This window comes from Lissotriton helveticus, chromosome 1_1, assembly GCF_964261635.1.
Source record: "Lissotriton helveticus chromosome 1_1, aLisHel1.1, whole genome shotgun sequence".
NCBI classification, from domain to species: Eukaryota; Metazoa; Chordata; class Amphibia; order Caudata; family Salamandridae; genus Lissotriton; species Lissotriton helveticus.
In genome coordinates, this window is record NC_136057.1 from 1,440,762,039 (window position 1) to 1,440,775,653 (window position 13,615).

At 50.2% G+C, this 13,615-nt stretch overlaps 1 protein-coding gene across 5 annotated transcripts in view; it reads right to left on the bottom strand.

Moving 5' to 3' along the window:
* The window catches only part of BRME1 (break repair meiotic recombinase recruitment factor 1), a 547,771-nt gene that overhangs the window by 473,426 nt on the left and 60,730 nt on the right, over positions 1 to 13,615 (bottom strand). The window lies entirely within an intron of this gene.

Consider the following 13,615-nt stretch of genomic DNA (forward strand, 5'->3'; position numbering starts at 1 on the left):
CGCTTTGTTTGCCATAAGTTGGCAGGGTATGCTCAGACGTGAGTCCCTTGCTCACTTTGCCACTGGATTCAAGCAAGCCTGGCTGAAGACAACTGAAATGCCAGAAACCGGTCCTAGGAAGCTTGTTTCCGGTCCAGGGAAGGCATGGCTTGGCAGTTCGGGCTGGACTGTTCCCATGAGGCACAGGGTCAGACTGATTTGCATATGGCCACGTCTGAACAGGGGTGGCAGAGTGGGCTAAAGAACGGTGATGGATTAAACCCAGATCTGTTGACTGGGTGTGAGTGTTTGATTGTTTCAGATGCTCTGTTCATCACCACCCCCTTTTGTACCGCTTTGTTTGCCATAAGTTGGCAGGGTATGCTCAGACGTGAGTCCCTTGCTCACTTTGCCACTGGATTCAAGCAAGCCTGGCTGAAGACAACTGAAATGCCAGAAACCGGTCCTAGGAAGCTTGTTTCCGGTCCAGGGAAGGCATGGCTTGGGGAGTTCGGGCTGGACTGTTCCCATGAGGCACAGGGTCAGACTGATTTGCATATGGCCACGTCTGAACTGGGGTGGCAGAGTGGGCTAAAGAGCGGTGATGGATTAAACCCAGATTTGTTGACTGGGTGTGAGTGTTTGATTGGTTCAGATGCTCCGTCCATCACCACCCCCTTTCGTACCGCCTTGTTCGCCATAAATTGGCAGGGTATGCTCAGACGTGAGTCCCTTGCTCACTTTGCCACTGGATTCAAGTAAGCCTGGCTAAAGATGGCTGAAATGCCAGAAACCGGTCCTAGGAAGCTTGTTTCCGGTCCAGGGAAGGCATGGCTTGGCAGTTCGGGCTGGGCTGTTCCCATGAGGTACCCGGTCAGACTGATTTGCATATGGCCATGTCTGAACTGAGGTGGCAGAGTGGGCTAAAGAAAGGTGATGGATTAAACCCAGATCTGTTGACTGGGTGTGAGTGTTCGATTGGTTCAGATGCTCCGTCCATCACCACCCCCTTTTGCACCGCTTTGTTTGCCATAAGTTGGCAGGGTATGCTCAGACGTGAGTCCCTTGCTCACTTTGCCACTGGATTCAAGCAAGCCTAGCTGAGGACGGCTGAAATGCCAGAAACCGGCCCTAGGAAGCTTGTTTCCGGTTCAGGGAAGGCATGGCTTGGCAGTTCGGGCTGGACTGTTCCCATGAGGCACAGGGTCAGACTGATTTGCATATGGCCATGTCTGAACTAGGGTGGCAGAGTGGGCTAAAGAACGGTGTCGGATTAAACCCAGATCTGTTGACTGGGTGTGAGTGTTTGATTGGTTCAGATGCTCCGTCCATCACCACTCCCTTTTGTACTGCTTTGTTCACCATAAGTTGGCAGGGTATGCTCAGACGTGAGTCCCTTGCTCACTTTGCCACTGGATTCGAGCAAGCCTGGCTGAAGACAACTGAAATGTCAGAAACCGGTCCTTGGAAGCTTGTTTCCGGTCCAGGGAAGGCATGGCTTGGCAGTTCGGGCTGGACTGTTCCCATGAGGCACAGGGTCAGACTGATTTGCATATGGCCACGTCTGAACAGGGGTGGCAGAGTGGGCTAAAGAACGGTGATGGATTAAACCCAGATCTGTTGACTGGGTGTGAGTGTTTGATTGTTTCAGATGCTCCGTTCATCACCACCCCCTTTTGTACCGCTTTGTTTGCCATAAGTTGGCAGGGTTTGCTCAGACGTGAGTCCCTTGCTCACTTTGCCACTGGATTCAAGCAAGCCTGGCTGAAGACAACTGAAATGCCAGAAACCGGTCCTAGGAAGCTTGTTTCCGGTCCAGGGAAGGCTTGGCTTGGCAGTTCGGGCTGGACTGTTCCCATGAGGCACAGGGTCAGACTGATTTGCATATGGCCACGTCTGAACTGGGGTGGCAGAGTGGGCTAAAGAGCGGTGATGGATTAAACCCAGATTTGTTGACTGGGTGTGAGTGTTTGATTGGTTCAGATGCTCCGTCCATCACCACCCCCTTTCGTACCGCTTTGTTCACCATAAATTGGCAGGGTACGCTCAGACGTGAGTCCCTTGCTCACTTTGCCACTGGATTCAAGTAAGCCTGGCTGAAGATGGCTGAAATGCCAGAAACCGGTCCTAGGAAGCTTATTTCCGGTCCAGGGAAGGCATGGCTTGGCAGTTCGGGCTGGACTGTTCCCATGAGGCACAGGGTCAGACTGATTTGCATATGGCCATGTCTGAACTTGGGTGGCAGAGTGGGTTAAAGAACGGTGATGGATTAAACCCAGATCTGTTGACTGGGTGTGAGTGTTTGATTGGTTCAGACGCTCCGTCCATCACCACTCCCTTTTGTACCGCTTTGTTCGCCATAAGTTGGCAGGGTATGCTCAGACGTGAGTCCCTTGCTCACTTTGCCACTGGATTCAAGCAAGCCTGGCTGAAGACAACTGAAATGCCAGAAACCGGTCCTAGGAAGCTTGTTTCCGGTCCAGGGAAGGCATGGCTTAGCAGTTCGGGCTGGACTGTTCGCATGAGGCACAGGGTCAGACTGATTTGCATATGGCCACGTCTGAACTGGGGTGGCAGAGTGGGCTAAAGAACGGTGATGGATTATACCCAGATCTGTTGACTGGGTGTGAGTGTTTGATTGGTTCAGATTCTCCGTTCATCACCACCCCCTTTTGTACCGCTTTGTTTGCCATAAGTTGGCAGTGTATGCTCAGACGTGATTCCCTCGCTCACTTTGCCACTGGATTTAAGCAAGCCTGGCTGAAGACAACTGAAATGCCAGAAACCGGTCCTAGGAAGCTTGTTTCCGGTCCAGGGAAGGCATGGCTTGGCAGTTCGGGCTGGGCTGTTCCCATGAGGTACCGGGTCAGACTGATTTGCATATGGCCATGTCTGAACTGAGGTGGCAGAGTGGGCTAAAGAAAGGTGATGGATTAAACCCAGATCTGTTGACTGGGTGTGAGTGTTCGATTGGTTCAGATGCTCCGTCCATCACCACCCCCTTTTGCACCGCTTTGTTTGCCATAAGTTGGCAGGGTATGCTCAGACGTGAGTCCCTTGCTCACTTTGCCACTGGATTCAAGCAAGCCTAGCTGAGGACGGCTGAAATGCCAGAAACCGGTCCTAGGAAGCTTGTTTCCGGTTCAGGGAAGGCATGGCTTGGCAGTTCGGGCTGGACTGTTCCCATGAGGCACAGGGTCAGACTGATTTGCATATGGCCATGTCTGAACTAGGGTGGCAGAGTGGGCTAAAGAACGGTGTCAGATTAAACCCAGATCTGTTGACTGGGTGTGAGTGTTTGATTGGTTCAGATGCTCCGTCCATCACCACTCCCTTTTGTACCGCTTTGTTCGCCATAAATTGGCAGGGTATGCTCAGACGTGAGTCCCTTGCTCACTTTGCCACTGGATTCGAGCAAGCCTGGCTGAAGACAACTGAAATGTCAGAAACCGGTCCTTGGAAGCTTGTTTCCGGTCCAGGGAAGGCATGGCTTGGCAGTTCGGGCTGGACTGTTCCCATGAGGCACAGGGTCAGACTGATTTGCATATGGCCACGTCTGAACAGGGGTGGCAGAGTGGGCTAAAGAACTGTGATGGATTAAACCCAGATCTGTTGACTGGGTGTGAGTGTTTGATTGTTTCAGATGCTCCGTTCATCACCACCCCCTTTTGTACCGCTTTGTTTGCCATAAGTTGGCAGGGTATGCTCAGACGTGAGTCCCTTGCTCACTTTGCCACTGGATTCAAGCAAGCCTGGCTGAAGACAACTGAAATGCCAGAAACCGGTCCTAGGAAGCTTGTTTCCGGTCCAGGGAAGGCATGGCTTGGCAGTTCGGGCTGGACTGTTCCCATGAGGCACAGGGTCAGACTGATTTGCATATGGCCACGTCTGAACTGGGGTGGCAGAGTGGGCTAAAGAGCGGTGATGGATTAAACCCAGATTTGTTGACTGGGTGTGAGTGTTTGATTGGTTCAGATTCTCCGTTCATCACCACCCCCTTTTGTACCGCTTTGTTCGCCATAAATTGGCAGGGTATGCTCAGACGTGAGTCCCTTGCTCACTTTGCCACTGGATTCAAGTAAGCCTGGCTGAAGATGGCTGAAATGCCAGAAACCGGTCCTAGGAAGCTTGTTTCCGGTCCAGGGAAGGCATGGCTTGGCAGTTCGGGCTGGGCTGTTCCCATGAGGTACCGGGTCAGACTGATTTGCATATGGCCATGTCTGAACTGAGGTGGCAGAGTGGGCTAAAGAAAGGTGATGGATTAAACCCAGATCTGTTGACTGGGTGTGAGTGTTCGATTGGTTCAGATGCTCCGTCCATCACCACCCCCTTTTGCACCGCTTTGTTTGCCATAAGTTGGCAGGGTATGCTCAGACGTGAGTCCCTTGCTCACTTTGCCACTGGATTCAAGCAAGCCTAGCTGAGGACGGCTGAAATGCCAGAAACCGGTCCTAGGAAGCTTGTTTCCGGTTCAGAGAAGGCATGGCTTGGCAGTTCGGGCTGGACTGTTCCCATGAGGCACAGGGTCAGACTGATTTGCATATGGCCATGTCTGAACTAGGGTGGCAGAGTGGGCTAAAGAACGGTGTCGGATTAAACCCAGATCTGTTGACTGGGTGTGAGTGTTTGATTGGTTCAGATGCTCCGTCCATCACCACTCCCTTTTGTACCGCTTTGTTCGCCATAAGTTGGCAGGGTATGCTCAGACGTGAGTCCCTTGCTCACTTTGCCACTGGATTCGAGCAAGCTTGGCTGAAGACAACTGAAATGTCAGAAACCGGTTCTTGGAAGCTTGTTTCCGGTCCAGGGAAGGCATGGCTTGGCAGTTCGGGCTGGACTGTTCCCATGAGGCACAGGGTCAGACTGATTTGCATATGGCCACGTCTGAACAGGGGTGGCAGAGTGGGCTAAAGAACGGTGATGGATTAAACCCAGATCTGTTGACTGGGTGTGAGTGTTTGATTGGTTCAGATGCTCCGTTCATCACCACCCCCTTTTGTACCGCTTTGTTTGCCATAAGTTGGCAGGGTATGCTCAGACGTGAGTCCCTTGCTCACTTTGCCACTGGATTCAAGCAAGCCTGGCTGAAGACAACTGAAATGCCAGAAACCGGTCCTAGGAAGCTTGTTTCCGGTCCAGGGAAGGCATGGCTTGGCAGTTCGGGCTGGACTGTTCCCATGAGGCACAGGGTCAGACTGATTTGCATATGGCCACGTCTGAACAGGGGTGGCAGAGTGGGCTAAAGAACGGTGATGGATTAAACCCAGATCTGTTGACTGGGTGTGAGTGTTTGATTGTTTCAGATGCTCTGTTCATCACCACCCCCTTTTGTACCGCTTTGTTTGCCATAAGTTGGCAGGGTATGCTCAGACGTGAGTCCCTTGCTCACTTTGCCACTGGATTCAAGCAAGCCTGGCTGAAGACAACTGAAATGCCAGAAACCGGTCCTAGGAAGCTTGTTTCCGGTCCAGGGAAGGCATGGCTTGGCAGTTCGGGCTGGACTGTTCCCATGAGGCACAGGGTCAGACTGATTTGCATATGGCCACGTCTGAACTGGGGTGGCAGAGTGGGCTAAAGAGCGGTGATGGATTAAACCCAGATTTGTTGACTGGGTGTGAGTGTTTGATTGGTTCAGATGCTCCGTCCATCACCACCCCCTTTCGTACCGCTTTGTTCGCCATAAATTGGCAGGGTATGCTCAGACGTGAGTCCCTTGCTCACTTTGCCACTGGATTCAAGTAAGCCTGGCTAAAGATGGCTGAAATGCCAGAAACCGGTCCTAGGAAGCTTGTTTCCGGTCCAGGGAAGGCATGGCTTGGCAGTTCGGGCTGGACTGTACGCATGAGGCACAGGGTCAGACTGATTTGCATATGGCCACGTCTGAACTGGGGTGGCAGAGTGGGCTAAAGAACGGTGATGGATTATACCCAGATCTGTTGACTGGGTGTGAGTGTTTGATTGGTTCAGATTCTCCGTTCATCACCACCCCCTTTTGTACCGCTTTGTTTGCCATAAGTTGGCAGTGTATGCTCAGACGTGATTCCCTTGCTCACTTTGCCGCTGGATTCAAGCAAGCCTGGCTGAAGACAACTGAAATGGCAGAAACCGGTCCTAGGAAGCTTGTTTCCGGTCCAGGGAAGGCATGGCTTGGCAGTTCGGGCTGGGCTGTTCCCATGAGGTACCGGGTCAGACTGATTTGCATATGGCCATGTCTGAACTGAGGTGGCAGAGTGGGCTAAAGAAAGGTGATGGATTAAACCCAGATCTGTTGACTGGGTGTGAGTGTTCGATTGGTTCAGATGCTCCGTCCATCACCACCCCCTTTTGCACCGCTTTGTTTGCCATAAGTTGGCAGGGTATGCTCAGACGTGAGTCCCTTGCTCACTTTGCCACTGGATTCAAGCAAGCCTAGCTGAGGACGGCTGAAATGCCAGAAACCGGCCCTAGGAAGCTTGTTTCCGGTTCAGGGAAGGCATGGCTTGGCAGTTCGGGCTGGACTGTTCCCATGAGGCACAGGGTCAGACTGATTTGCATATGGCCATGTCTGAACTAGGGTGGCAGAGTGGGCTAAAGAACGGTGTCGGATTAAACCCAGATCTGTTGACTGGGTGTGAGTGTTTGATTGGTTCAGATGCTCCGTCCATCACCACTCCCTTTTGTACTGCTTTGTTCGCCATAAGTTGGCAGGGTATGCTCAGACGTGAGTCCCTTGCTCACTTTGCCACTGGATTCGAGCAAGCCTGGCTGAAGACAACTGAAATGTCAGAAACCGGTCCTTGGAAGCTTGTTTCCGGTCCAGGGAAGGCATGGCTTGGCAGTTCGGGCTGGACTGTTCCCATGAGGCACAGGGTCAGACTGATTTGCATATGGCCACGTCTGAACAGGGGTGGCAGAGTGGGCTAAAGAGCGGTGATGGATTAAACCCAGATTTGTTGACTGGGTGTGAGTGTTTGATTGGTTCAGATGCTCCGTCCATCACCACCCCCTTTCGTACCGCTTTGTTCGCCATAAATTGGCAGGGTACGCTCAGACGTGAGTCCCTTGCTCACTTTGCCACTGGATTCAAGTAAGCCTGGCTGAAGATGGCTGAAATGCCAGAAACCGGTCCTAGGAAGCTTATTTCCGGTCCAGGGAAGGCATGGCTTGGCAGTTCGGGCTGGACTGTTCCCATGAGGCACAGGGTCAGACTGATTTGCATATGGCCATGTCTGAACTTGGGTGGCAGAGTGGGTTAAAGAACGGTGATGGATTAAACCCAGATCTGTTGACTGGGTGTGAGTGTTTGATTGGTTCAGACGCTCCGTCCATCACCACTCCCTTTTGTACCGCTTTGTTCGCCATAAGTTGGCAGGGTATGCTCAGACGTGAGTCCCTTGCTCACTTTGCCACTGGATTCAAGCAAGCATGGCTGAAGACAACTGAAATGCCAGAAACCGGTCCTAGGAAGCTTGTTTCCGGTCCAGGGAAGGCATGGCTTAGCAGTTCGGGCTGGACTGTTCGCATGAGGCACAGGGTCAGACTGATTTGCATATGGCCACGTCTGAACTGGGGTGGCAAAGTGGGCTAAAGAACGGTGATGGATTATACCCAGATCTGTTGACTGGGTGTGAGTGTTTGATTGGTTCAGATTCTCCGTTCATCACCACCCCCTTTTGTACCGCTTTGTTTACCATAAGTTGGCAGTGTATGCTCAGACGTGATTCCCTTGCTCACTTTGCCACTGGATTCAAGCAAGCCTGGCTGAAGACAACTGAAATGCCAGAAACCGGTCCTAGGAAGCTTGTTTCCGGTCCAGGGAAGGCATGGCTTGGCAGTTCGGGCTGGGCTGTTCCCATGAGGTACCGGGTCAGACTGATTTGCATATGGCCATGTCTGAACTGAGGTGGCAGAGTGGGCTAAAGAAAGGTGATGGATTAAACCCAGATCTGTTGACTGGGTGTGAGTGTTCGATTGGTTCAGATGCTCCGTCCATCACCACCCCCTTTTGCACCGCTTTGTTTGCCATAAGTTGGCAGGGTATGCTCAGACGTGAGTCCCTTGCTCACTTTGCCACTGGATTCAAGCAAGCCTAGCTGAGGACGGCTGAAATGCCAGAAACCGGTCCTAGGAAGCTTGTTTCCGGTTCAGGGAAGGCATGGCTTGGCAGTTCGGGCTGGACTGTTCCCATGAGGCACAGGGTCAGACTGATTTGCATATGGCCATGTCTGAACTAGGGTGGCAGAGTGGGCTAAAGAACGGTGTCGGATTAAACCCAGATCTGTTGACTGGGTGTGAGTGTTTGATTGGTTCAGATGCTCCGTCCATCACCACTCCCTTTTGTACCGCTTTGTTCGCCATAAGTTGGCAGGGTATGCTCAGACGTGAGTCCCTTGCTCACTTTGCCACTGGATTCGAGCAAGCCTGGCTGAAGACAACTGAAATGTCAGAAACCGGTCCTTGGAAGCTTGTTTCCGGTCCAGGGAAGGCATGGCTTGGCAGTTCGGGCTGGACTGTTCCCATGAGGCACAGGGTCAGACTGATTTGCATATGGCCACGTCTGAACAGGGGTGGCAGAGTGGGCTAAAGAACGGTGATGGATTAAACCCAGATCTGTTGACTGGGTGTGAGTGTTTGATTGTTTCAGATGCTCCGTTCATCACCACCCCCTTTTGTACCGCTTTGTTTGCCATAAGTTGGCAGGGTATGCTCAGACGTGAGTCCCTTGCTCACTTTGCCACTGGATTCAAGCAAGCCTGGCTGAAGACAACTGAAATGCCAGAAACCGGTCCTAGGAAGCTTGTTTCTTGTCCAGGGAAGGCATGGCTTGGCAGTTCAGGCTGGACTGTTCCCATGAGGCACAGGGTCAGACTGATTTGCATATGGCCACGTCTGAACTGGGGTGGCAGAGTGGGCTAAAGAGCGGTGATGGATTAAACCCAGATTTGTTGACTGGGTGTGAGTGTTTGATTGGTTCAGATCCTCCGTCCATCACCACCCCCTTTCGTACCGCTTTGTTCGCCATAAATTGGCAGGGTATGCTCAGACGTGAGTCCCTTGCTCACTTTGCCACTGGATTCAAGTAAGCCTGGCTGAAGATGGCTGAAATGCCAGAAACCGGTCCTAGGAAGCTTGTTTCCGGTCCAGGGAAGGCATGGCTTGGCAGTTCGGGCTGGACTGTTCGCATGAGGCACAGGGTCAGACTGATTTGCATATGGCCACGTCTGAACTGGGGTGGCAGAGTGGGCTAAAGAACGGTGATGGATTAAACCCAGATCTGTTGACTGGGTGTGAGTGTTTGATTGGTTCAGATGCTCCATTCATCACCACCCCCTTTTGTACCGCTTTGTTTGCCATAAGTTGGCAGGGTATGCTCAGACGTGAGTCCCTTGCTCACTTTGCCACTGGATTCAAGCAAGCCTGGCTGAAGACAACTGAAATGCCAGAAACCGGTCCTAGGAAGCTTGTTTCCGGTCCAGGGAAGGCATGGCTTGGCAGTTCGGGCTGGACTGTTCCCATGAGGCACAGGGTCAGACTGATTTGCATATGGCCACGTCTGAACTGGGGTGGCAGAGTGGGCTAAAGAACGGTGATGGATTAAACCCAGATCTGTTGACTGGGTGTGTGTTTCATTGGTTCAGATGCTCCGGCCATAACCACGCCCTTTTGTACCGCTTTGTTCGCCATAAGTTGGCAGGGTATGCTCAGACGTGAGTCCCTTGCTCACTTTGCCACTGGATTCAAGCAAGCCTGGCTGAAGACAACTGAAATGCCAGAAACCGGTCCTAGGAAGTTTGTTTCCGGTCCAGGGAAGGCATGGCTTGGCAGTTCGGGCTGGACTGTTCCCATGAGGCACAGGGTCAGACTGATTTGCATATGGCCACGTCTGAACTGGGGCGGCAGAGTGGGCTAAAGAACGGTGATGGATTAAACCCAGATCTGTTGACTGGGTGTGTGTTTCATTGGTTCAGATGCTCCGTCCATAACCACGCCCTTTTGTACCGCTTTGTTCGCCATAAGTTGGCAGGGTATGCTCAGATGTGAGTCCCTTGCTCACTTTGCAACTGGATTCAAGCAAGCCTGGCTGAAGACGGCTGAAATGCCAGAAACCAGTCCTAGGAAGCTTGTTTCCGGTCCAGGGAAGGCATGGCTTGGCAGTTCGGGCTGGACTGTCCCCATGAGGCACAGGGTCAGACTGATTTGCATATGGCCATGTTTGAACTGGGGTGGCAGAGTGGGCTAAAGAACGGTGATGGATTAAACCCAGATCTGTTGACTGGGTGTGAGTGTTTGATTGGTTCAGATGCTCTGTCCATCCCCACCCCCTTTTGTACCGGACTGTAGATAAGGGGCAGATTTACTATTCCAACTACACTCAGTGCTTGATTATGGGTTTGGTGGTACACAGATTTCCATATTCACGGGGCGCGACGGTGGCATTCTTACGACTGCCCTATCATGAAAAGGACGTTTGAACCCCCATTGCACTGCCGCAACCACCGAGGTTCAGAGATCCCTGGGGGTGGCACGGCAATTTTGAGCCCGTAATATGCTTGGCAGGACCGCCACGGTCCTCCTGTCAAGCATATTACAAGTTTCCTCTCAACCATGGTTTTCATGGCAGTACTCCTAATCCATGAAAACCGTGGTGGAGAGGAAAGCAGTTGCCTCCGGGCCATAGGGTGCATGCACATGTTGTGCTCCCCTGCGTGGGAAACATCCTTTACAACACAACTTTTACAACGCACTACCATTACGACGCAGCTTTTACAACGCAAGTCATTACAACGAATTGCGCTGGAGGGCGCTCTAGGATAGGGAATAGTTTAATTACTATCCAACACCTTCCCTACTATCCACGGGGATTGGAGTTGGAATAGTAAATTAAACTATTCACTATCCAGTGCCCCCAACGCAAGTCGTTGTAACAACTTGCGTTGTAAAACCTGCGTCGTAATGGCATGCGTTGTAAAAGCATGCGTTGTAACGTCATACATCCCCCCTGCGTGCATGCACACAAGTACCTGCACTACATGGACTGTACCAGTCCCTGCCATGCAGGTACTGCCTTTGACATTCCCATTGTAGTGCAAATTTCATAGGCACTGCCGTGGGAACGCCAAAGAACCGCCCACCAGTGACTAAAAAAGTCATAATATGGTGGGCGGTGCGCATGCGGGTTTGATGGGCGGTCTCACCCCTGCACCGCCAAACTCGTAATCAGGCCCTCAGTGTTACCTCTGGGAAGGTGCCAGACAGTGACTGAGAGAGATAAGATGTACTATACAAACTACGCCAAATGTTACCTCAGGAAAGGTTCTTGGCAGCGGTTGAAGCACAGATTTACCATTCCAACACCGCCAAATGTTACCTCAGGAAAGGTGCTGGACAGTTGTTGGGGGCAGATTTACTATTCCAACTTCACCAGGTGTTACCTCGGGGAAGGTGCTGGGCAGTGACTGGTGCAGATTTACAATTCCAACTCCACCAAGTGTTACCTCAGGAAAGGTGCGGGACAGTGATTGGGGCAGATTTACAATTTCAACTCTGCCAAGTGTTGCCTGAGGGAAGGTGCCGGACAGCGAAACACACAAAAAGTAATGGAAGGAATTCTTGCAATTTGTCGAACCACTGGCAATCGTATGGGGTAGCATCCCAACTCATCGTTCTTTTGCTCACCAGGTACCGGACAGTGGCCTGGGAGGAGAGGGCAGATTTACTATTCCAACGCCGCCAAGTGTTACCTCCCGGAAGGTGCTGGACACTGACTGGAGGCAGATTTACTATCCTTACTCTGCCAAGTGTTACCTCAGGGTTGGTGCTGGACAGTTGATAGGGTCAGATTTACTAATCAAACCCTGCCAAGTGATATCTCAGGAATAGTGCTGGGCAGTGGTTTACTCGCAGATTTGCTATGCCAACACCGCCAAGTGCAACCTGAGGAAAGGTGCTGGACAGTGGCTGGGGGCAGACTTGTTATTGCAACTCAGCCAAGTGTTTACTCAACAAGGGGCGCTGATGGTCAGTGGCTGGGGGCAGATTTAATATTCCAACTCCACCAGGTGTTACCTCAGGGAAGGTCCTGGACAGTGAAACACACAAAAGGTGATGCTTGCAATTTGTCTAACCACTTGCAATCGCTCTGGGTAGTATCCCAACCCATCATTCTTTTGCTCCCCAGGTGCCGGATAGTGACTGGGGGGAGAGGGCAGATTTACCATTCTAACTTTGCCAAGTGTTACCTCAGGGAAGGTGCTGGACAGTGGCCAGGGGTGGGGGGGGCAGATTTACTATTCCAACTCTGCCAAGTATTTCCTCAGAGAACCTGTTGGACAGTGGCTGGAGCAGATTTACCATTCCAGCTCCACCAAGTGTTACATCACAGAAGGTGCTGGACGGTGGATGGGCTGCAGATTTACTATTCCTACTCCACCAAGTGTTACCTCAGGGAAGATGAGGGGATGTCGGCAGATGTACATGTTTTCTGCAACTATTTTAGATACATATCAAAGCTTCTATACAAAATCTATAATATACATATTTCAAGATACTAACATTATGGGGTTTTTCCTCATTTAGTGGCTGACCAAGGAAATGATAAAAAAAAATCAAAATCCACTTTAATTCAGCTTACAAAAAAATACTCACACAGGTAAAAAAAATCCCCAAATTAAACAACCTTTACTCCAATTTGTTTTTAATTTTCCACAGGATCAGATTACCCAAATAATTTTCTTCCAGCACATTGTGGAGAAAACTTTTTTCTACTACATTCTAAAATAAAATTTTAAACAATATTTGTTCATCTTTCTCTCAAAACAGTATCTCAAAGAACCATTCTGTAAACACAAAAACAAAATCTCATCATAAAGTGAGAAAAATATCTCTCAAATAGGAAAGAAAGCCTTCATCAAAGAACATGTAATTACTATTGTGAGAAAACAAAATTAAATAAATCTCTCTTCTAATTTCAGGAAACTAGCTTTTCTTGTTCAGCAAATAATTAATGAAATTTTCACCCAAACACATTACAGAAACTAATAACTATTTTTTTTTATAAATTCATAGGTGCAGGAAAAGGTTCCCCAAAACACAGAAAAACATTAACGAAACAGTTTAATAAAAAGTATTTTTTTTATTTCAGAAAATTGAAAATCGACAAACTGCATATGTACTGTCATGTCAAGGAAACCGACTTCTAAAATGTAGTGGTTACCTTTACTGTTAGGCAAGATTAACTGAATCTGAGTCATTGGAGGAGTGTTGAGTATTTCTCAGCCAGTTGCAAAGGCAGAACGTTTACCCTTGGTGATATGGTTAAAAAGAACCACCAAACATAGCCACTCTATGTCTGTGACGGGGATTGAGGTTAGAGGAAATGTGCAGCACATTAAACCTCGAGCTGCCACCTCCAAAGAACCTTTGGCTCCGTTCTGAGAGAGGTATTCCAGAACATTCCAATGCATGTTCCAAGTAGTATGCTCACAATCCCAAATTTGAGAATGATACAATAAAAAAATCCCATGAGAGTAACCCCCCCAAACCTACTCAGACATTAACATACCTCCTAAACTTATGAAACCTACAAGCATGAACCCTTCCTTCTGTATGCTAATGAAAATCCTCTCAAATGCATACAAATTTTCAGTACCATCCATAA